This window comes from Diabrotica virgifera, chromosome 4 (genome assembly GCF_917563875.1).
Source record: "Diabrotica virgifera virgifera chromosome 4, PGI_DIABVI_V3a".
Classification (NCBI taxonomy): Eukaryota; Metazoa; Arthropoda; class Insecta; order Coleoptera; family Chrysomelidae; genus Diabrotica; species Diabrotica virgifera.
In genome coordinates, this window is record NC_065446.1 from 127,048,845 (window position 1) to 127,073,580 (window position 24,736).

A 24,736-nucleotide genomic window follows, 5' to 3' on the forward strand; every position below is an offset into this window, starting at 1 on the left:
GAATTGGCTAGCAAGAGATGCAAAAGAACAGCTTGACACTCAAGGATGGGTATGGCTCATTTGCATGCCTGTCGAAGAACAGTAGCTCAACCTAAAGAGAGATGATGACTAGAAAAGGGAAATCTTAAGATAAAAATATATGTTCAGAAAATAAATTAGATAAATATAATAATATAATAAAAATAGAAGAATATAGAAGATAAATAAAATAGACTGAATTATGGGCGCCAGAAGTTGGAATGGACCAAACTTCCAGGTATCTTACACTGCTGTAAATTATTCAATATATTAAATTATTAAATTCAAAAAATGGGAAAAAAAATAATTGATATACAAACAAATAAATATTTATTAAAATATAACTACCTAGATTATTGACAACCTCTGAGTTAGAAAAAATACAACCTATGTAACTCTAAAATGACCATTTGACTTAACTACTTATCTGAATATGAGTATACAACTATAATTACATTAGTACTGGGGTAGCTCTTATATGGAGCGTACCCCCAACTTACACTAAGGTTAAACAACAACCTTCACCAAATAATTGTACGATTGTAATACGTACAGCAACGTTAAATACTACAAGAAATCAATACTAAAATACCTACCTAGGATGAACCATACAAATATATAACTCAATGAGTTGAATAGGCAACACCTAACTGAACCAACGCAGTCCTGGATGATAAAGATCCTTTTTCTGACTCGTGGTTTTTAATAATGACCAAGTAAAACTAATAGCTATCCTGAAGGGATAGGGATTAGGGATTGAATTTAATTTAATAACAAATGAATTTAAGTTAAGCAAACAGATTGGGAATTTAAATTACAAGAAACAAGCTAATAATATTAAAATATATATATAGTTATATGCAAAATATGGGAAACAAGTCTAATAATATTAATAAAAAATAAATGTAAGGAACTACTGTATGGGAAAAGGTTATTTGGGCCCAAATTATCCTCTTTTACAAAGAGACATACAGGTGTGGGAGCGCTATTGAACTATGTGTATGTTAATTACTTAAATGTTCTGGATATTATAAAAAAAATAAGTGTATAAGTGTACTGGTATAGGTAGATAACTATTGCACTGTTAAATATAAAAAGTTCCCGAAACAAACCCAATTGACCTGATATTGTCCCCACAAGTTTTCCGTACTACTTCTCAGTAAAGTCTTAAGCACAGAATGGTGCTACGCAGTCAACCGTAACACGGCAATTCTCCAAAATGCAGGATAATGAAGAACAAAAATTACATGTTCCTCTAGTACTTGTCCCCTAGGTGACTTGGTCGAAAAGCGGTCCTTCTCAGGTGGTAGGAGTAGTTAAAAGATTTTCCCCAGTGGCTAAAAACAAATAGAATCCTGGTTTTACTTCCTTGTAATAATGTAGGGAAAAGTCAGAGAAAGAAAAAAAATCAGGAAGTTTTTATTTAGAATAAAGAAGAATCAGAAAAAGCTATCTCATTAGAAAGGAAAAAACAATCTTCCACTAGACTGTTTGGTGACCTTGTCATAAGATTGGCATATAAAATGGCCTTGACTCGATAATATGTAGACAAGTAAGTCTAAAATTTAAATGCTGAATATATTTATTTTGGAAATAGCTTCTCATAAAAAATAGTATAGTTATTAAATGATATGGAATAATGCCAAAGTAGTGTAAGAATTTATGAAAATACCAAATATCGGAACAGGATCGGTGGATATGATGTACGGAATTTACTATGTTTCAGAACTTCATGATTATAATATATAAAATTGGAATTGGGTAATATGTGATGTAACATAACCCCACAAATTAAGAGAGATAATTTTTTTAAGATTTATGACAAAATACTTTCCCTCTTAGTGAATATTCCAGACAATGAAATAGTTAAAAGATACCAGCCTGAATTAATAAGCTCACTGCAAGATTTAATAGTAATTTTTTTTTTTTTGACGTCAAATAAGACAAAAAGCAAATATGGCGTTATAGTAGCGTATAAAAACAAAAAATTATTTACCAGATAAACCACAAATCACTGCTGCGAACCTCCAACCTCGTTTCTTCAGCCCACTAAACACATACGTAATAAACTTGGATAATTTATTTTCAAAATAATACTATGACTTGAAACAAGAATGAAATATTCGCCACTTTTACGTGGATAGGTTATCTGCCACTAGGTACTTATTCGGTTGAAGGCTCCGACCAAAAGTGATATCTTATTTTCCGTTCTACGCCGACCATGTCACAATACGGTTCATGGGTTTACCGCCAGGAGTACACAAGGTACAAAACGTACAGGTCTGCTAATCTATAGGTTTGTGATGACGTCAGTGAAAGACGAAATATTTATTAGTAATTGTTTCAAGTAGAATTTAATAACAGAACATTATTAAAATTTAAATCGCATAACAATAAAAATGATTAGAAGTTAACGGAATGTTATAATCCCCTCCTACTGGGAGAAAAAAAAATTTTTAAGCAAACATTTTTTTTTACATTCAAATTATCATAACTAAGTGGTAATAATCTATCATTCTACGGTGATCCGCAAGACTATGAGTAACCACAAATTAAGGATCAAGGGAAAGAAGGATGATCACTACACCAAAACTATGAATCGCAAAAGATGACTTGAAGTCATATTAAAATGTCATCGACATTTTGTCTGAAAGCCTAAACATAAGCTAAATAATATACTAAAGTTCATAATGACAAATAAATGTCGAACTGGCACTAAATCCAAAATTGAACTATCCATGGACATCAAATTTATAGAGGGTATATCCAAGGACGAACAACCAGGCCAAGGTATGAGCCAATTCGCACCATAACACAAGTAAATATACTAAAGTATGACAAAAGAAATCAAAACTAAAATCAGTGAAGAATCGAACACTTAATCCAAAATTGAACTACCAATGGACACCAGATTCATAATAGCATATCCAGAGAAGAACAATCAGGAATATTTATGGAACAATTCTCACCAGTGCCAAATAATACAAATAGTAAGCATATCAAAGTTATCCAAAACTCATTAATCAAAATAAATGTGGAATCGGACACTTAATCCAAAGTCGGACTATCAATGGACACCAGATTCATAAAGCATATCCATAGAAGGACGACCAGGAAGATTTATGGACCAATTCGCACCAATACTAAATCAACCAATACTAAATCACATAAATTAATTAGGCCTATGTACAACCACAACTGGTATACGAGCCTATACAACTAAATAAACAAAATAAGTGAGGACTCGGACGCTTTATCCAAAATCAGACTATCAATGGACACCAGATTTATAAGAGCATATCCAAAGAAGAACGATCAGGAAGATTTGTGTACCAATTCTCACTAATACTAGATAAATTAAATTAGGTCTATCGACTAAAGTAAGTCGTTGACTAACAAAAATTGGTACGTGTTGTTGTTCACTAGCTATAGCATGTAGCTACAATAGATGCATGGGAATAAGAGATACAGATAACGTACCAATTGTAATAATAAAATCTAAATGGTGAACTGACAAGGGCTATGACACCATGATACATGATAGAAAAAAAAATATAACGAGAACGAGCAACCAATTTTGAATAAAACTGTAGATTTATGCGCTCTCGCATACATAGAATTATCCAGGAAATATCCCTGAATCTAAATGACAAAACTAATGCCTCAGGAAAGAAGAGGGAATGAAATAAAAAGAAACAATTAATTTGTCGAAACACCCTCAATACTGAATTAAATAAACCTACGATGTATAGGGAAAAACAAAGCATTGATTGATAAATACGTGTACACTAGAATATTTACCATCAACGGTCAAGGTTTAACATACTATGAAATAGGAGATAAAATATAAACTAAGTAAACTTCCCTATCAACCTATAAAAAGGTAAATGGAATAATTGGACTAAATACACTATGTGATGACGAATAGACTTCTGCTGTACTCTGCCATGAAAACACAGATTACGAAGTCGTATAGCAATGGCCAGTTGCTGAACTTCGAACCCACGGATTCATTAGCTAGCATTGACAAAGCATTGGCAGACTAGTTCATAAGAAGAAATCCATACATACATCAAAATTCCAACCTAATTACAGAATCATACAGTGTAGGGCATAACGATATAAATGATTACAAAGATATCCGTGACAAATGTGGATAAAGTAAACCAATATCAAATTAAAAACCACAACATCTTTCCAATATGGCAAATCCAATAACAAGATAAAAGATATATAAAAAAAATAGGATGTAATCAAATATCAAAAATACAACATACAACCTAAGATAAGTAGGTAGTGTATAATATTGTTAGTTCCATAGTTCCATAATAAATATGAATATTAAACCAACGTACTTGTATGAGCCTACATATTCAAATATATACTTAAATATACAATAATCAACATCCCTCCTATGCTAAGGGGTGATGTGCACATACTAAAAAATACAAGTAGGTTCTTATTAACTAGATGATTCAACTGACAGGGTTAGTAATTAAAAATGTTGATTCATAATAATTAAAGTGCAACATTAATAATGAAAAAAAAATTGATAAGCTCATGCATAAGAGTACTACATAAATAATTAACCTAATGATTCATAAATTGGAAGTCATCTAACAACAATGCCAAAAGATAAAAATTGTACCTGCTCTATCTGGTGAATAAAATATTAAACTAAAATATCAAATCATAATAAGGATTGAGCTAAAGACAAATAGAGGAAGAGGTTAGCTCTAAAAACCCTATAGAGTTAATCTTCTTCCGAAGATGACGAATCAACTTCATCCCTGGTGTTATCAGGCAGTAAATCCTTTACGTGAAATTGTCCAATTCGTTTGTTAGTCGCATTGTCCTTCAATTCATAAACTAACGGAGATATTACCTTCACGACCGTACAAGGAATATATTTCTGGCAAAATTTTGCCGAAATAGCATCACCCTTATTGGACTTCACAAAGTTTCGCTTCAACACTCTATCTCCAACGAAGAATCGCAGATCTCTTTTCCTCAAGTTATACTGCTGCTGGTTCCTTAGATAGGAAGTTTTTAACTTCTTGCGAATGTCAGAAAAAATTTGAGGTAGAGTCTGGAGATCATCTAAGCGATGAAGGTTATCGGATATCTGAGGTAGATTTGTGGAAGTGTCTGAAATTGCACCAAAATAGTCACCAGATAAAGCAACATTTCTACCAAAATTGAGATATGCAGGAGAACATTGGGTAACCTCATGGACAGAGGTCCTTATGGCTTGAGCTATGGAATGGATATATTGATCCCAAGCTCTGTGATCTGGGAATGTATAGGACCTTAGGACTGTGACAATACTGCGATTCACTCTCTCAGTATGATTGGCTTGAGGATGGTAGGCAGCATTATAGAAGGTCTTCTGAACCTTATATTTAGTTAGAAGGTCTTTAAAAGCCTTCGAAACAAACTGAGGACCATTGTCACATGACACAATTTGGGGAACACCAAACAACAAAAAGACTTGTTCCTCTAAATGTTTCAAAATTGCTGGAGTTGTGGCCTGACGAAGAGGACAAACTACAGGAAATTTGGTGAAATAATCCACAACTACCAAGCAGTAAGTATTACCCTTATAACTACGAGGATAGGGTCCAATGAGATCCAACGAGATCATCTGCCAAGGAAAATTAATGTTCCTAAAGGAACCCATGAGTCCAGCTTGTGGTAAATTACTGGGTTTACAAGTCGCACAAACTAAACACTTAGAAATATACTTTTTGATAGACTTGCGCATGCCAGGCCAATAATATAATTCGGCAATACGATGAAAAGTTTTATAAAAACCAAAATGTCCAGCAGTAACTTCATCATGAAACATACGTAATATGTTCTCCCTATTTGGCGTAGGTACAACTATTTTCCAATCTGACATATTGGATAAGGCCTCTATAGGACTTAAGATATGTTTGTACAGTATATTGTTCTCTACCTTAAAATCAGGATAATTTTGTGGGTCTTGAGTAACCCTATCAATCATATTCTGATACCACTCGTCAGGAGTTAAGGTGGACAAATCTAATACATTAAGATCATGAACACGGGAAAGAGCATCAGCAACCACTACCCCGTTGGCCTTTCGATGAACAATCTTATAGGAATAGGCAGCCAGTTTGCATATCCATCGGGAAAGTCTCTGAGATGGGTTTTTCATACTATGAAGCCATACCAAGGAACTGTGGTCCGTAATTATGGTGAAATTACGGCCCTCTAAATAATAACGAAATGCTTCCAACCCATGTATGATAGCTAAGAGTTCTTTCTCAGTGGTGGAATAGTTTTTCTGGGCCTTATTCAATTTCTTACTCGTATAAGCTATGGGATGTTCCGAGCCATCTTTCAACTGGAACAATACGCCACCAGAAGCAGTATTAGAGCAATCAGTCATCAAATAAAAATGTTCATTAAAATTAGGTGACATCATGACTGGTGCGCTAGTTAAAGCCTCTTTAACGCGCCTAAAAGCTTTATCAGCCTCAGGAGTCCAGGTAATGGTCTGCCCCTTTTTCCTGTTCTTCAAAAGATCCGTAAGAGGTGATAACAAGGTAGAGTACGAAGGTACAAACCGGCGGTAATATCCACACATTCCCAATATCCTACGGACTTGGGTGGTGGTCTTAGGTATAGTAAAATTCTTAATAGCAACTATTTTCTCAGGATCAGTCCTTAGACCCTGATTATCAACAACATAACCCAAAAACTTAAAACTAGGGCGACAAAACTGACACTTATCCAGATTAATTGTTAGATTAGCTTCCTTAAGACGTAAAAACAATTTATCCAAAATTTCCATATGAAGGGAAAAATCGGGAGTGACTACTAAAATATCGTCCAAATAATAGAAAACATAGGGCTCTAACTGTGGACCAATGACTAAATCCATCAGACGACACATTGTCTGAGGAGCAGAAACAAGACCAAAAGGCATGGTGACAAACTGGAATAATCCTTTACCACTGACAGCGAAAGCAGTTTATTTCTTGCTCTCTTCACTCAATGGGATCTGTAAGAAGGCCTTAGACAAATCTATCGAAGAGATGTATTTGGCATTCTGAAGTTTGCTCAAAATCACATCAATTCGGGGAATTGGATAAGCATCCCTGTTAGTGGTGATACTGTTTAGTTTTCGACCATCAAAGCAGATCCTGAAGGATCCATCCTTCTTCTTTGTTAACCAGAGTGGGGAACAATAGGACGACGTTGAATGTTCTATGATATTTAAAGCAAGCATCGAATCTACTTCTTTTTCTAAATCTGCCTGCCAGGCTTGAGGTATGGGATACTGATATAATCTGAAAGGAGTAGGATTTCCCACCTCAATAGTGTGAGATATTAATGAAGTACGGCCTAGTTTGTCATTTGAAGAAATAGTAGTAAACTGAGAGATCATATTCTCCAATTGCCTTTGTTCAGAACTAGATAAACTGGAAAAATCATGTATAGCACTAAGGGTAGACAGATTGAATTCAGATATGGAAAAAGAAAAATCAGAACAACTTAAAGTGCTATTAAAAGCATTGAAAAAGTCCATACCTAAAATTATAGAATTCTGTACAGAAGGAATAACATAAAATGTAATTTGCCTACATAAATTTGCCACTGTGATTTCAATTTGTAGTTTGCCTGTAATAGACTGAACTGTACCATCTGCTGTAGATACTTGCAAGGATGAAATGGGCATAATGGGAATATTAGCATTTTTCAATAAATTTAATGAATGTGCTCCTATCAACGAAATATTAGAGCCACTATCTAATAAAGCTAAACACGATTGTCCTAAAATTTGGATAGGTAAATATGGCCTATTATCATTTTGTTTCCTAACCAATAAAGAATTAATATCTAAATCTAAAATATTTGGTTGGCTACAACCGTTATATGGAACTACTTCACTATCAAAAACATTATTATACTTAACACTACTCATTAAAGAAGAATTTGTGGGTTCGTAATCATGTGAATCCTGCGAATTCAACGTATCCTGACTCAAAGTTAATTTCTGGACTGATTTTGATTGGTGGTGTGTGCTTGTTTCTTGAATGATACTCTCTTCCCTTTCCGACTGGAAGATGGGTTTGAGTTGCTGGGTGTGCTTGGGCCAGCGGTCTCGTTTTCTGATGGGGTTTGATTCCCTGATTGGGTGTTGGACGGAGAAACGCTCAGGGGACGGACCTCCGACATTTCGTTTCCCGAACACTTAAAACAATTTCTTTTGAGAGTATTTTCCCTACCGCAACCGTGGCAGAAAATACGAGTTTGTGGGATACCACAATCATTGAACTTATGATTAGACTGGTGACAATTCCAGCAAACAACAGAACTAAAAACAGAAACATTATGTTCATGGCCCTTATTTTGCCAAGAACGTTGTCTATAGGAAGTTGGCTGAGAAGAGGAATTAGAAGAGGGTCGAGATGAAGATGAAGGCTGAGAAGACCAGGATAACGTTTCCTCCAAACGTTTGCACTTTACAGTGAGATCATCAATACTCTGGATGTCCATAAGAGCTAACTGTTGATGGTAAAAAGGCAATAAACATTTTAAGATGATTTTTATTTTGGACAAATCAGATAAAGGAGTATCTAAACGGCTACACATGCCTAATATAGTATTAATGAACATAGTGACAGACTCTCCTGGTTTCTGCTTACGGTTTTTGATTTCATCCAAGAGATCATCCTGGTATGAGTAAGGAAGAAAATCTGACCTCAACTTGCGAACGAGATCAGACCAGCAAGACAAATTACCCCTATTATTCATGAACCAGGTGAAAGCAGGACCGGTAAACAATTCGGCTGAAGCCGCAAACAAATTTTCCTCGGAGACCCCTCTAGATACACGAAGACACTCAACCTTTTCTAAAAATGAAATCACATCCGTGTGCTGTTTTTCACCTGAAAATGAAACACCCCATTTGTGTACTTGAACGGGTTTGGAGTATGTGAAACTAGGAACGACACTTACTGGAGCATTAGGAGTAGATGTGGCTATGGGGTTAACCTTAGAATCAAGCTCACCCTCCAATGTAAGGATTTTAAGAGAAACAGACTTTTTAAAAGGTTCCTGCTCTTCCGTAGTACAATGTAACAAGTGTACACGGCCAGAAATATGAGTTAGACGAGATATTAATCGAGCATATTCAGTGTCTTGTACAGTTCCCCTAAACTTCTCTATTTTCTTAGACAAGCTATCCAACGTTTCGGATATTCCTTTCCGTTGGTCCTCAAAAGGGATATGTACAGCTGAAAGTTGAGTGAAACTCCTATTGCCTGCTTCTTGCTTCAAAGCACCCCGCAAAAGATTGCGTTTTCTATCGACTGTTGCCGACTCCTCTGTTACTATGTCCCTAATTTTTAACTCATAGTCCAATTCGTCCACCAGAAGATGTTCAACTTTAAAAGCACACATGTTGAAACAAAAATTATTGACAAGCAATCCAAAGGTCAGAAATACGAAATATACTTAAATTTGTACACAAAATATATAAGTTCGGAGAAAATATTAGCAACACACCAACAAAATCAAAAATGGCCAGCAAAATATATGTATCAAATAAATAAAGTAAATAAGGTATAATCAAGTAAATATAGTACCTAAATATTGGAAAAAAAATAGTTATTATACTTGTACTAGAAAAAAAATATGTAAGTATTAACGATTACTGTACGTACAAATACAACACTGGCTGAAAGAGTAAAATAATATAATCTAATATATGTTAGTTACTTATACTTCGTTTCAAATTCAACCCAGAATGTAAGCTGTATAACAAAACTATAAACGAGCTTTCAAAATCTCAACTAATTAATAGATACAGCAGTGACAGTGTACCTGTTTAGTATTAGTAAATAGTTAAAGACAAAATAAATCAGAACAGAATGTATAAAAAGATATCAGAAGGGAATAATATAAATAAAAGAAAAAAAATGAACTAAAAGAACTACTGTCTTAGAACCTATAAAAGGTTGGCACCAAGTTGGGCTGCCGATGTAACAAAAATACTACTTTGCAGTAGTATTTGTAGAACTAGAATGCTAAGGTGAAATGGGTAAGTGGGTGAGGAACTGATAATAGAAGTATGGGGAGACAGAGGCAAACTAAATAGAATTGGCTAGCAAGAGATGCAAAAGAACAGCTTGACACTCAAGGATGGGTATGGCTCATTTGCATGCCTGTCGAAGAACAGTAGCTCAACCTAAAGAGAGATGATGACTAGAAAAGGGAAATCTTAAGATAAAAATATATGTTCAGAAAATAAATTAGATAAATATAATAATATAATAAAAATAGAAGAATATAGAAGATAAATAAAATAGACTGAATTATGGGCGCCAGAAGTTGGAATGGACCAAACTTCCAGGTATCTTACACTGCTGTAAATTATTCAATATATTAAATTATTAAATTCAAAAAATGGGAAAAAAAAATAATTGATATACAAACAAATAAATATTTATTAAAATATAACTACCTAGATTATTGACAACCTCTGAGTTAGAAAAAATACAACCTATGTAACTCTAAAATGACAATTTGACTTAACTACTTATCTGAATATGAGTATACAACTATAATTACATTAGTACTGGGGTAGCTCTTATATGGAGCGTACCCCCAACTTACACTAAGGTTAAACAACAACCTTCACCAAATAATTGTACGATTGTAATACGTACAGCAACGTTAAATACTACAAGAAATCAATACTAAAATACCTACCTAGGATGAACCATACAAATATATATAACTCAATGAGTTGAATAGGCAACACCTAACTGAACCAACGCAGTCCTGGATGATAAAGATCCTTTTTCTGACTCGTGGTTTTTAATAATGACCAAGTAAAACTAATAGCTATCCTGAAGGGATAGGGATTAGGGATTGAATTTAATTTAATAACAAATGAATTTAAGTTAAGCAAACAGATTGGGAATTTAAATTACAAGAAACAAGCTAATAATATTAAAATATATATATAGTTATATGCAAAATATGGGAAACAAGTCTAATAATATTAATAAAAAATAAATGTAAGGAACTACTGTATGGGAAAAGGTTATTTGGGCCCAAATTATCCTCTTTTACAAAGAGACATACAGGTGTGGGAGCGCTATTGAACTATGTGTATGTTAATTACTTAAATGTTCTGGATATTATAAAAAAAATAAGTGTATAAGTGTACTGGTATAGGTAGATAACTATTGCACTGTTAAATATAAAAAGTTCCCGAAACAAACCCAATTGACCTGATATTGTCCCCACAAGTTTTCCGTACTACTTCTCAGTAAAGTCTTAAGCACAGAATGGTGCTACGCAGTCAACCGTAACACGGCAATTCTCCAAAATGCAGGATAATGAAGAACAAAAATTACATGTTCCTCTAGTACTTGTCCCCTAGGTGACTTGGTCGAAAAGCGGTCCTTCTCAGGTGGTAGGAGTAGTTAAAAGATTTTCCCCAGTGGCTAAAAACAAATAGAATCCTGGTTTTACTTCCTTGTAATAATGTAGGGAAAAGTCAGAGAAAGAAAAAAAAATCAGGAAGTTTTTATTTAGAATAAAGAAGAATCAGAAAAAGCTATCTCATTAGAAAGGAAAAAACAATCTTCCACTAGACTGTTTGGTGACCTTGTCATAAGATTGGCATATAAAATGGCCTTGACTCGATAATATGTAGACAAGTAAGTCTAAAATTTAAATGCTGAATATATTTATTTTGGAAATAGCTTCTCATAAAAAATAGTATAGTTATTAAATGATATGGAATAATGCCAAAGTAGTGTAAGAATTTATGAAAATACCAAATATCGGAACAGGATCGGTGGATATGATGTACGGAATTTACTATGTTTCAGAACTTCATGATTATAATATATAAAATTGGAATTGGGTAATATGTGATGTAACATAACCCCACAAATTAAGAGAGATAATTTTTTTAAGATTTATGACAAAATACTTTCCCTCTTAGTGGATATTCCAGACAATGAAATAGTTAAAAGATACCAGCCTGAATTAATAAGCTCACTGCAAGATTTAATAGTAATTTTTTTTTTTTGACGTCAAATAAGACAAAAAGCAAATATGGCGTTATAGTAGCGTATAAAAACAAAAAATTATTTACCAGATAAACCACAAATCACTGCTGCGAACCTCCAACCTCGTTTCTTCAGCCCACTAAACACATACGTAATAAACTTGGATAATTTATTTTCAAAATAATACTATGACTTGAAACAAGAATGAAATATTCGCCACTTTTACGTGGATAGGTTATCTGCCACTAGGTACTTATTCGGTTGAAGGCTCCGACCAAAAGTGATATCTTATTTTCCGTTCTACGCCGACCATGTCACAATACGGTTCATGGGTTTACCGCCAGGAGTACACAAGGTACAAAACGTACAGGTCTGCTAATCTATAGGTTTGTGATGACGTCAGTGAAAGACGAAATATTTATTAGTAATTGTTTCAAGTAGAATTTAATAACAGAACATTATTAAAATTTAAATCGCATAACAATAAAAATGATTCGAAGTTAACGGAATGTTATAAACTTTGATATTTTTTATTATCTTGTAAATGGTAAGGAATAAAAATTTGAAATTTTGCAGTTGTGTATAACTTTACACACCCTATCAAAATAGCTATCAAAATGACAGTGTTGCCATTTAAAAAAATCAACGATGACGTCATATCTCTAAATTGGGACACCCTGTATACATTATTATTGTATGTCAAAAATGACAATTTGAAATACTAATCGACGGGTCTGGGTGTTTTTCAAAAAAACAATCAGTATTTTAATTATTGAATTTATTCCAAACTACAGGCATAACTTTGTTATTTTCTATTATCTTGTAAATGGTAAAGAATTAAAATTTGATATTTTACAGTTGTGTATAACTTTACACACCCTATCAAAATAGCTATCAAAATGACAGTGTTGCCATTTAAGAAAATCAACAACGACGTCATATCTCTAAATTGGGACACCCTGTATACATTATTATTGTATGTCAAAAACCACAATTTGAAATACTAATCGACGGGTCTGGGCATTTTCCAAAAAAACAATTAGTATTTGAGATATTCAATTTATTCCAAATTACAGACTCTCTCTGTATATTGGTGGGTTAAAATCAGCCACTAGAACGGAAGACGTTCCACTTAAAGTAAATGTGAGCGACATGTCTAATGGTTAACCTACAAATGAAGCAATTGTTTTATTTATAGTAGCTATATAAAAATTTCAAACAAAATTGTCCGCCTTGGTAAGAGTTGAATTTTTGATTAGCATCATAATTGTACTTAATAAGCACATCACCTTTGCTTTGAAAATACTTCACAAGTTCTTCAGGTGGGGGTAAATTGCCGTAACTATTGTAATAAACAACAGTGTTCTTTTGTTTTATATATGCAGTCCAATGAGTACCTTCACCACTTGAACAATCTAAGTTTACAACTCCAGATTCACACGATCTTATTGTTTTTGGTAAAGCATCACGCATAAAGACACCGCGATAGTAAGGAATGCGTAGGATTTTTGCATACTTCATAATATCAATGTTGGTCATACTCTTTTGTGGTAATTTTACTGGTAGTTTTTTGAATACGGTTTCAAGTAAAACCCCACTCCCTTTTTACATTTATTTTTACGTTTTTTTACCCCATATCCTTTATACGGTCGCAAATAAAATCCTTTGCCCATTTTTGAATTTTGCTCCATAGCCAAGTTATGTCTTTGCTGTTCTGCCAGTTGTTGACGATCCACTTTAGCTTTATTCACTGCGCTTGCAATTGATGCTGCACCTCCCCCAACAGCGCCCAATGCCACTAGTAAGGGTAATAAAAAAGGTAAAAAACCACCTTTCTTGGGAACTCGAATAATCCGCTTCTTTTTTTTCATCGCACCTCCCTTTTTTGACTTGTTCGAAAGACCCATACCCAGTTTACGTTTACCTTTCATTGCTGTTGTTACAAACCAAGCTGCTACCTTTTCACCTAGCTTCGCGTCTTTGGATTTTACCCGTTCCCACGCTTTATTCTCTAAAACTTTATCTGCTTCGTGTCTTTCACTTAAATTTTTATGTTGCGAATATTCAATATCGTGCTCCTTACAAGCTGTGTCTAAGACATTAACACCTTTATCTCCTCGCTCTAATCTTTCCTGCAACCGCGTACCAGGTCCGCAAAATCTATATCCAGGTAAATGTGCTTCGAATGAAAGTTTGTTAATTAGACGGTTGACTATTCCCTTTCCTAGTCGTTGACGTGTTTTTACCTTCGAACGCTTGGCCATTATGCTGTTTATATGCATCATGCACTCTATTTATACGTTCAGTAGCCAATTGAGAGTATTCTAATAAAGATCGTTCAGCAAAAAAGTCGCTTGCCTATTCAAGATCATGATAACACAGATAAACTTAAAATAGGAAAACATGGGTGCTTGTTTGGTGGGGATTCGAAAAGAGGGCTTATTGTTGGATCCAGTGGCTCAGGGAAAACCAATGCCATGTTATCTTTAATTGATCACCCTAATGGGTTAAGGTTTGAAAATATTTATGTGTATTCTAAAAGTTTACATCAACCAAAATATACTTATTTGCGAAATTTAATTAGCCCTATAAAAGAAATAGGTTATGAGGAATATAACAATGCAGAAGATATCATCGCTCCCGAAGCTATAAAGGATAATTCCATAATATAATTCTTATTAATTCTTCTGGCCGCCATAGATCTACAGACTCTTTTTATTTGTGCCAAACCTATTCAGCAATTCCCAAACAACTAATTAGAGATAATGCAAATTTCCTAATAATTTTCAAACAAGATCTGAGAAATTTCAAACATATATACGACGATCATGTAAATATTGATATGTCCTTTCAAGATTTTAAAGATATGTGTTCCCACTGTTGGAAGGATAACTTTGGTTTTTTAACAATCGATAAAGATTGCTTATTGTCATCAGGTCGGTATCGAAAAGGCTTTGATGCATATATAAGCATATAGTCACCTAATATGGTCTTAGTCACAATGGATCTTCAGCTTACTAAACAACTACTTAAAGGTAGAAAAGCCTTAAAAGAAAAATATAAACGTTTAAAAAGTGGTATGACTACTTCTCAAATTGAACTGGAAAAAAGCTATGCTCCTCTTACAAAGCCTATCAAAGAATTGGTTACTGCGTTTAAGCAGCCTTCTATTAAAAAAGAAATCTCAGATAGTCCCATTCCCACTTCTAAATTAACTCCCATTAAAAGAGATCCAACAACGTTTAGACGATTAACATTTTTGTCACCGCAAGATAGATCTCAATTAGATAGCACCCGTCTGGAGCCAACTCAGTTTATCACAAATGAAACAACATATGAATCAAGAAATAGAGAAGGTGATTTACCTGACAGAACGCGTCAAGATGAATTTATAGATCAATTTATAGATGATACTGTTTCAGAATATTATCAGGCAGTAAACAATCCTAATCTTTTGCGTGAGTATTTGGAAAACTTTGCATCACCGCTTCCAAGAAATTATATTGAAGGTATGTTGCGTGATTCAGAAAACAAATATGATCACGTCTTGGGAATCTTTCACAATCCTCGAGAAGCAAAATTTTATATCGGTGATTCAGAAGTTGTTTTTGATGGGGCCGATATAAAAATAAAAGGAGTAAAGTACCCCGGAACACCGGGTCTATATGAATTACTATTTTTAAAAAATCCCATTACATATAAAACAGAAGATGTTAATAATTTTGTTGATATTATTAGGAAGACCAATGCTTACCGTAGAGATAATAGAGGGGATTTAGCAGTTCGTAGATTTCCAAACGATATACTAGACAAATATTTATACATTGTCAGACCCGTTCTGAATAGCCCTTCACGTCCTAGATCTGGCTCCGTATCATCATCATTATTAACAGGAGTACTAACACGCGGAATGAAATCCAAACTAGGTGGAAAAATGACTATGATGGATTATACAACAAAATCAGTTGACTACAAATACTTCAATAATTACAATAAACTGGTTAAGAGATTAATGTTACTTGTGGCATCTCAACAAGCGGGTAATAACGGCCACAGCAATGAAATTATTTCAATAATTGAGGAACTGCGGGAAGGTGGAATTATTGCATAAATAAGCAACACATGTTAAATATTATTCAGTGCTAAATATGCCTTTAAACAAGTTCAACCAACACTACCTCACATCCCAAACCTGTAATGATGATGACATCGTCTCAGAACCACAATCACAATTCTATATTTGTCAGCCTGCAGATTTTCACAGCGTGTGTATAATCACGATTCGGGGGCATAAAGATCTTAACGTGAGCAAAGATTACTTTGTATTGGAAAATAAAAGTGTTGGTTATACTATGCCTGTAAGTGGAATAGTAAAAGACATTGTATGTTATCCTCAGCTGCTACAAGTAAGATACCAGCAGCGATCTAACATTATATATGAGTTGGTTAACGATAACGGTATTACTAAAAATGATATCTTTGCAGTCCCCCTTGTTCAAACCAAAGCAGCAGATGAAATTTATATCCAATTTACATTACATTGTCCGCTAGCAAAAAATGGATAGGATACCACATAAACACATTTACATATTGGTAATTATGATTACCCAATTTCCTCTTGCGAAACACAAAAATTAATTTTACTTCGAGAAAGTATATTGTCCTTTAATAAAAAACAATTAATAGTAGAAACTTTTTTCAACTTATAATAAATAACCTAGATTTACAAATATATTCCTACTTTCTAACTTTTCTTTTTTTGTTTACTTGAAGCTTCAGAATTATTATCAGATTTTGGAATATTCAGATCAATGTCGAAATCAGTATCTTCAGTGTTATCAGAATTAGAATCTTAAGACTAAGTTTTCACTCTAATGGCATATAACATATCCCACCAGAATGAAAACAATGGGAACGTTGCAATTCGGGACTGCACGCTGGGGTTTGTTTTGGTTGGATCAGGGAGAGCAGCATATGTGCCTCCTGATAAAAGACTAATAAGTTTCGAAACCGGTAGAGGTGCTTGCAGCACTCTCTAATTGGACTGGAATATGGTTCGGCTGTATTTTCGTTTTGCAATGAAATTGAAAATGGTTAGTCATTTTTGATTTACATTTACTCTGTGTGGAGTATGAAGGGAACCAGTCTCGTTGGAAGTTTACCGCGCTGAGCAGATGTGACGTGAATTGTAAATTGTAGAATTCCCTCATCTTCCTTAGTCTCAGCATCCGTATGGCTTGCAAATTGTAGAAGCCTCGGAGGTGTAACCAGAGAAGGTTCCCATTGTTTTCATTCTGGTGGGATATGTTATATGCCATTAGAGTGAAAACTTAGTCTTTTGCTAGCAGTTGCTGCTAGGGCATCTATGCCATTTCGTTCGTTGCAATTCGGGACTGCACGCTGGGGTTTGTTTTGGTTGGATCAGGGAGAGCAGCATATGTGCCTCCTGATGAGAGACTAATAAGTTTCGAAACCGGTAGAGGTGCTTGCAGCACTCTCTGATTGGACTGGAATATGGTTCGGCTGTATTTTCGTTTTGCAACGAAATTGAAAATGGTTATTCATTTTTAATTAGAATCTTATAAGACTGATGGGATATGATCTTTTACTCTACCCAAAAACGAGTCAAGTCCATGATCCATAAAGACATATTTTTTTCTTCAAGAAAAGATCACAAATTTTCCATCCATTTCTATACAGCTCTTTTTCTTTAATGAGGTATTGATATTCCTCATCGTCAAATAACTTTCCTCCATATATTTGCTCGTGTTCAGACTGCCATTCGAGATTTCTGAATACTTGTCTTATACTTTCAACGCCACTATCAATGTCTGTAACAGGTATATCGTTTGAATACAGTGGCGTATACATGGTTATAACTTTTATACACTACTATTTACTTTAGTCTCTCTCACAGATATATATATATATATATATATATATATATATATATATATATATATATATATATATATACATCCTACTATCAATTTGGCATCGATACATTATGCATTTACCATCGATTTGGCATCGTCTCGCAAAGTGGCATCTGTATATCGATGCCACTTTACACTACCTTAATAACTTTATTCCTGTACTTGCTACCAGAAGTCTAATCAGCTCGGTAGTTAGAGATTTGATTCCTTGATGTTACTTTAATATATCAGCTTTCCTTGTTTACCTCTTACTAAGTTATATAAGTTTATTCCATAAAATGTTTGAGTCCAAAATGATCGTACAGTGAAAATATTATATACATTTAGTTCAGTGTTTTACCGTTTTGTCGCTGCCGTTATATACATGAAAACGTATATCCCACTTTCATTATCAATCATTTTGGCATCAGAAATTTGGCATCACTGTTGAATACAATATTATTCACAACGAAAAATAGACAATTTGAGAATGTATATATTATTTTCATAAAGAAATCAGTCTGGCATCATGTTTTATTGTTTTCACCCAATTTTGAAAAAATGTGAAAACTTTGTATTATCCACGTCCGTCTGTCTGTAACCACAACTCCTCCGTCAATATACCAGCTAGAATGACAAATGAGGTATCAAATGAAAGCTGATAATCCAAGGATGGTACTAAAGGTGAGATATTTGACCTTGGCGGTCTGTCCGTCGGTCTTTACGACCGCGAATATAACTCCTCCATCATTATACCAGGTAGAATGACAAATGAGGTGTCAAATGAAAGCATATAATCCAAGGATGGTACTAACGGTGAGATATTTGACCTAGGCTGTCTTTCCGTCGGTCCCTCCGACCGCAAATATAACTCCTCCGTCATTATACCAGGTAGAATGACAAATGAGGTGTGAAAAGAAAGCTTATAATACAAGGATGGTACTAAAGGTGAGATATTTGACTTAGGCGGTCTGTGACTCGGTCCCTCCGACCGCGAATATAACTTATCCGTCATTATACCAGGTAGAATGACAAATGAGGTGTTAAATGAAAGCTGATAATCCTAGGATGGTACTAAAGGTGAGATATTTGACCTAGGCTGTCTTTCCGTCGGTCCCTCCGACCGCGAATATAACTCCTCCGTCATTATACCAGGTAGAATGACAAATGAGGTGTCAAAAGAAAGCTTATAATACAAGGATGGTACTAAAGGTGAGATATTTAACTTAGGCGATCTGTGCGCCGGTCCCTCCGACCGCCAATATAACTCCTCCATCATTATACCAGGTAGAATGACAAATGAGGTGTCAAATGAAAGCTTATATTCCAAGGATGGTAATAAAGGTGAGATATTTGACCTAGGCTGTCTTTCCGACGGTCCGTACGACCGGGAATATAACTCCTCCGTCATTATACCATGTAGAATGAGAAATGAGGTGTCAAATGAAGGCTGATATTCCAAGGATGGTACTAAAGGTGAAATATTTGACCTACATGGTCTGTCCGTCGGTCCGTCCGACCGCGAGTATAACTCCTCAATCATTATACCAGGTAGAATGATAAATGAGGTGTCAAATGAAAGCTTATAATCCAAGGATGGTACTAAAGGTGAGATATTTGGCCTAGGCAATCTTTCTGTCGGTCCGTACGACCGCGAATATAACTTCTCCGTCATTATACCAGGTAGAATGACAAATGAGGTGTCAAATGAAAGCTTATATTCCAAGGATGGTACTAAATGTGAGATATTTGACCCAGGCTGTCTTTCCGTCGGTCCGTACGACCGCGCATATAACCCCTCCGTCGTTATACCAGGTAGAATGACAAATGAGGTGTCAAATGAAAGCTGATAATCCAATGATAGTACTACAGGTGAGCGATTTGACCTAGGCTCTCTTTCCGCCGGTCCGTACGACCGCGACTATAACTTCTGCGTCTTTATACCAAGTAGAATGACAAATGAGGTGTCAAATGAAAGCTGATAATCCAATGATGGTACTACAGGTGAGCGATTTGACCTAAGCTGTCTTTCCGCCGGTCCGTACGACCGCGACTATAACTTCTGCGTCTTTATACCAAGTAGAATGATAAATAAGGTGTCAAATGAAAGCTTATAATCCAAGGATGGTACTAAAAGTGAGATATTTGGCCTAGACAATCTTTCTGTCGGTCCGTACGACCGCGAATATAACTTCTCCGTCATTATACCAGGTAGAATGACAAATAAGGTGTCAAATGTAAGCTGGTAATACAAGGATGGTACTAAAGGTGAGATATTTGACCTAGGCGGTCTGTCGGTGGGTCCGTCCGACCGCGAATGTAACTCCTCTATCATTATACCAGCCATAATAATAAATGAGGTGTCAAATGAAAGCTTATATTCCAAGGATGGTACTAAAGGTGAGATATTTGACCCAGGCTGTCTTTCCGTCGGTCCGTACGACCGCGCATATAACCCCTCCGTCGTTATACCAGGTAGAATGACAAATGAGGTGTCAAATGAAAGCTGATAATCCAATGATAGTACTACAGGTGAGCGATTTGACCTAGGCTGTCTTTCCGCCGGTCCGTACGACCGCGACTATAACTTCTGCGTCTTTATACCAAGTAGAATGACAAATGAGGTGTCAAATGAAAGCTGATAATCCAATGATGGTACTACAGGTGAGCGATTTGACCTAAGCTGTCTTTCCGCCGGTCCGTACGACCGCGACTATAACTTCTGCGTCTTTATACCAAGTAGAATGATAAATAAGGTGTCAAATGAAAGCTTATAATCCAAGGATGGTACTAAAAGTGAGATATTTGGCCTAGAAAATCTTTCTGTCGGTCCGTACGACCGCGAATATAACTTCTCCGTCATTATACCAGGTAGAATGACAAATAAGGTGTCAAATGTAAGCTGGTAATACAAGGATGGTACTAAAGGTGAGATATTTGACCTAGGCGGTCTGTCGGTGGGTCCGTCCGACCGCGAATGTAACTCCTCTATCATTATACCAGCTATAATAATAAATGAGGTGTCAAATGAAAGCTTATAATCCAAGGATGGTACTAAAGGTGAGATATTTGAGCTGGGTACTCTTTCTGTCGGTCCGTACGACCGCCAATATAACTCCTCCGCCATTATACCGGGTAGAATGACAAATAAGGTGTCAAATAAAAGCTTGTGGGTGAAAACATAGGACTTACGAAGTCCAATTTAAAAATAGGGCATATCAGAGATATGCCTTAGACATCATAGAAGACAATGACACAGAAAAATCAAACAAGCAATATGTCAAAAGGGCCTTAGTTATGTATCTTCGGTCCTGTTGGTCCAATCGTGATGTATAGCACCTCAAATGATAGGATTTGACAAACAGAATACAATGAGAGAAAAATCAAATACAACCTCATGTCAAAAGGGCCTTAGTCGCGTATCTTCGGTCCTATAAGACCAATCGTGACGTACGGCATCTCAAATAATAGGACTTGACAAATAAAATACAATGACACAGAAAAATCAAATACAGCAACAAGTCAAAAGGGCCCTAGTTATGTATATCTAGTCCTATTGGTCCAATTGTGACGTACAGCAGCTCAAATGGTAGGGTTTAATGAACAGAATACAATGACACAGAAAAATCAAATACAGCAATATGTCAAAAGGGCCTTATTTACGTATCTTCGCTCCTATTGGTCCAATCGTGGCGTACAGCACCTAAAATAACTGGATTTGACCAATATAATACAATGACGTATGAAAATCAATTACAGCATCATGTCAAAAGGGCCTTAGTCTTGTATCTAAGGTTCTATTGGTTCAATCGTGACGTACAGCGTCTGAAATGATGGGATTTAACTGGCAGAATAAGATGGTGTAGACAAATAAAAATGACGGCATGTAATAACACTTTAAAATTGTAGAAATAAAATGGATTAACACACATGGTATGACATATTAGATGAGAGTATTTAACAAATAGAATACGATTACATACGTCCAGGTTTTGACAAGCGACTTCTCTACATATGATAAACGCGAAAGGGCCCCAACGTTCACTGCTCGACATAGGCCTCCCGTTCACTGCATATACCCACTGCTTTCTGACGCTGTGACTTGAGAGGATAGGATTTAACGAATAGAACGACAAAGAAGACTAAACAAGGCAGCTCACGGGAAAAACACAACTGTCCGTTTTATACTCTACAGGGAAGCATCAAATATTCAACGTAAGAATATATTAGAGTATAACGGTATGATAAATCTTTTTCTTCTTTTTTTCATTTAGTGCATTCCGTACGTTTTTTAAACATAATCAGGAGAAGTTGTTGAATTTCTGAAGTCTATAAAAGAATTTCTTAACAAACCTTTTTTTAATTGTGTTATGGATTATTTTTAAGAATGTGTTTAAAAGGCAGTTCGCAGGCTTATTGTTCAATGGTCTTATCACTTTCAAGCGCCTGTCTTTTTTGTAGGACTATTAATTGTTACTTGCGATTTCAACCATTCTAGCGGGGCAATGCCTTTTCTATAACTGAAATGAATATTGTTATCCATTTAATTTTTTTCCTCAATTAATTGAATGCCTCCTACTGGTGTTTGGTCTAAGCTTACCGCTTTTCCCCATTTAAGCTAAACTGCTCGTCAAAAGTTAGGGATATAGAAAATTATGCTCATTAACGGATTAACGGATTCTACTATTTTTTTTTAATATTTTAGATTTTTCTTTAGTATTTACACAGTTGTGCAAAGGTTTACACAAACTTCTTTTTTGTACTTATACCGAGTGGTAGGTATAAGTACAGAAAAGAAGTTTGAGTAAACCTCTTGATAGGTATTAGTTACGTATCTTCACTCCCATTGGTCCCAACGTGTCGTACGGCGGCTCAAATCATTGGAATCAGCCAACAGAATACAATGACTAGGGAGCGGATTTATATGCGATCAATTTTGATGAAATATTCGCATATATATGCGGTAAAAAATTACGAAATATGCGCAAGATATGCACAAAAATTCAAAAAATGCGCATTTCGGGAAACCACAAATTTTCTGTCTTATTTAGTAATCTTATTTATTATTTTTCAAATAAAATCATTTTTTATATATGCAATTTATTCACAGTTTTTACAAAAACTGCTACCAATAGTTACCTATTTAAAATAAAACAACAATATCACTATAAATATATCTTCGATTATAATTCACTACAATGTGTTTTTCCAAATTCTTTACGAGGAAACATATTCTTTGATCAGACAAAATATTTTTATAACTTGAAAAACTCCTTTCAACATCGATAATTGGTGCGTATTTAAAATAACTTGTTAATTTCCGTTAGAAAATCGTAAAACTTTGGCTAAAGGTGTAAATTCTCTTAACAATAGAGGATTTAAAAAATCACCAGAATTATAGGTAGGTACCTACCCTAATAGCACAAGGACGTCCAATGGACGTCCTTCACGGACTTTAGGGACGTCCATTGGACGTCCGTTTTCGTCCGAGGAACGTCCTTTATACGTCCTATTTTGGTCCAAATGTCGCGCTACCGAACGTCCATTGGACGTCCATCTAATGTCCGAGGGGACATATATTGGATCTTAATCGGACGTAAATTGGACCTTAATCGGACGTCCTAGGGGACGTAAATTGGACCCTAATCGGACGTAAATTGGACCTTAATCGGACGTAAATTGCACCTTAATCGGACGTAAATTGGACCTTAATCGGACGTAAATTGAACCTTAATCGGACGTAAATTGGACTTTAATCGGACGTAAATTGGACCTTAATCGGACGTAAATGGGACCTTAATTGGACGTAAATTGGACCTTAATCGGAGTAAATTGGATCTTAATCGGACGTCTTAGGGGACGTGAATTGGACCTTAACAGGACGTCCAATTTTGGTCCAAATTCCACGTTGCCAAACGCCCAATGGAGGTCCACCTAACGTCCGAAGGGACGTTCGGTGGACGTCAATTGGGCCTTCATAGGACGTCCCAGTTTGGTCCAATGTATTGCTGCCGATCATCCATCTAACGTCCTGGGAGGACGTTCGGTGGACGTCTAGAGACGATATTTATACCTGTGGAGAATGTATTGTGGGAAATAAAAAATATATTTTTTAAGGAACTTATATTACATCTTATATTAATTTACAATTATTGGATATTAGATTATTTACATTAAATTATAATTACATTTCTCCAAGAAATTAACGCACCACCTTAAAAATGGGCCATTTTTGATGTCTCGAATTTCCTAAAGCCATTGTCCCATCTAAGTGATTTTTTTAATAATATTATAGCCTAGGCTATATGGGCTACCTCCATAAGCTTGTCATGCACGGGGAGCTATACTGTAATAATATTATATCACATCGCTGAGGGAACTCTACATTACATATACTTTTCGAATCAAAACTTTTATTCTCTTAATATTATTACTTAAAAAATATATACTACATTCGTCTCGCTAAACTCGAAAAATAACTTATAAACCATAAAAATCTCCAAAAATATAAATGACATAAATGAGAATTGGCACAATTATTATTATGGTTTTAAGTTGATTTTTCGGATTTAACTACAATATTATGCAAAAAATTATGTTATATCGCAGATTTAAAATGGGTTTATCTCGAAAACAGTTATATTAAGTTTAGCGAGATGATTGTAGTACACTTTTTTTAAGTAAAAATATTAAGAGAATAAAAGTAGACTGGTACGCAGTCTGATTTTTGCATAAGAGTTT

At 35.1% G+C, this 24,736-nt stretch overlaps 1 protein-coding gene and 1 long non-coding RNA gene across 2 annotated transcripts in view; one reads left to right on the forward strand and one right to left on the reverse strand.

Annotated features, from left to right (window-relative positions):
• Nucleotides 1-24,736, forward strand: part of LOC126883910 (uncharacterized) — a 132,748-nt gene that overhangs the window by 69,712 nt on the left and 38,300 nt on the right. The gene's annotated exons all lie outside the window — the stretch shown is intronic.
• On the reverse strand, nt 10,482-12,564 carry LOC126883911 (uncharacterized). Its single transcript, XR_007697751.1, has 2 exons — nt 12,167-12,564; nt 10,482-11,507 (listed from the first exon to the last, which is right to left on the reverse strand). It is a non-coding gene; the product is annotated as an uncharacterized LOC126883911 (long non-coding RNA).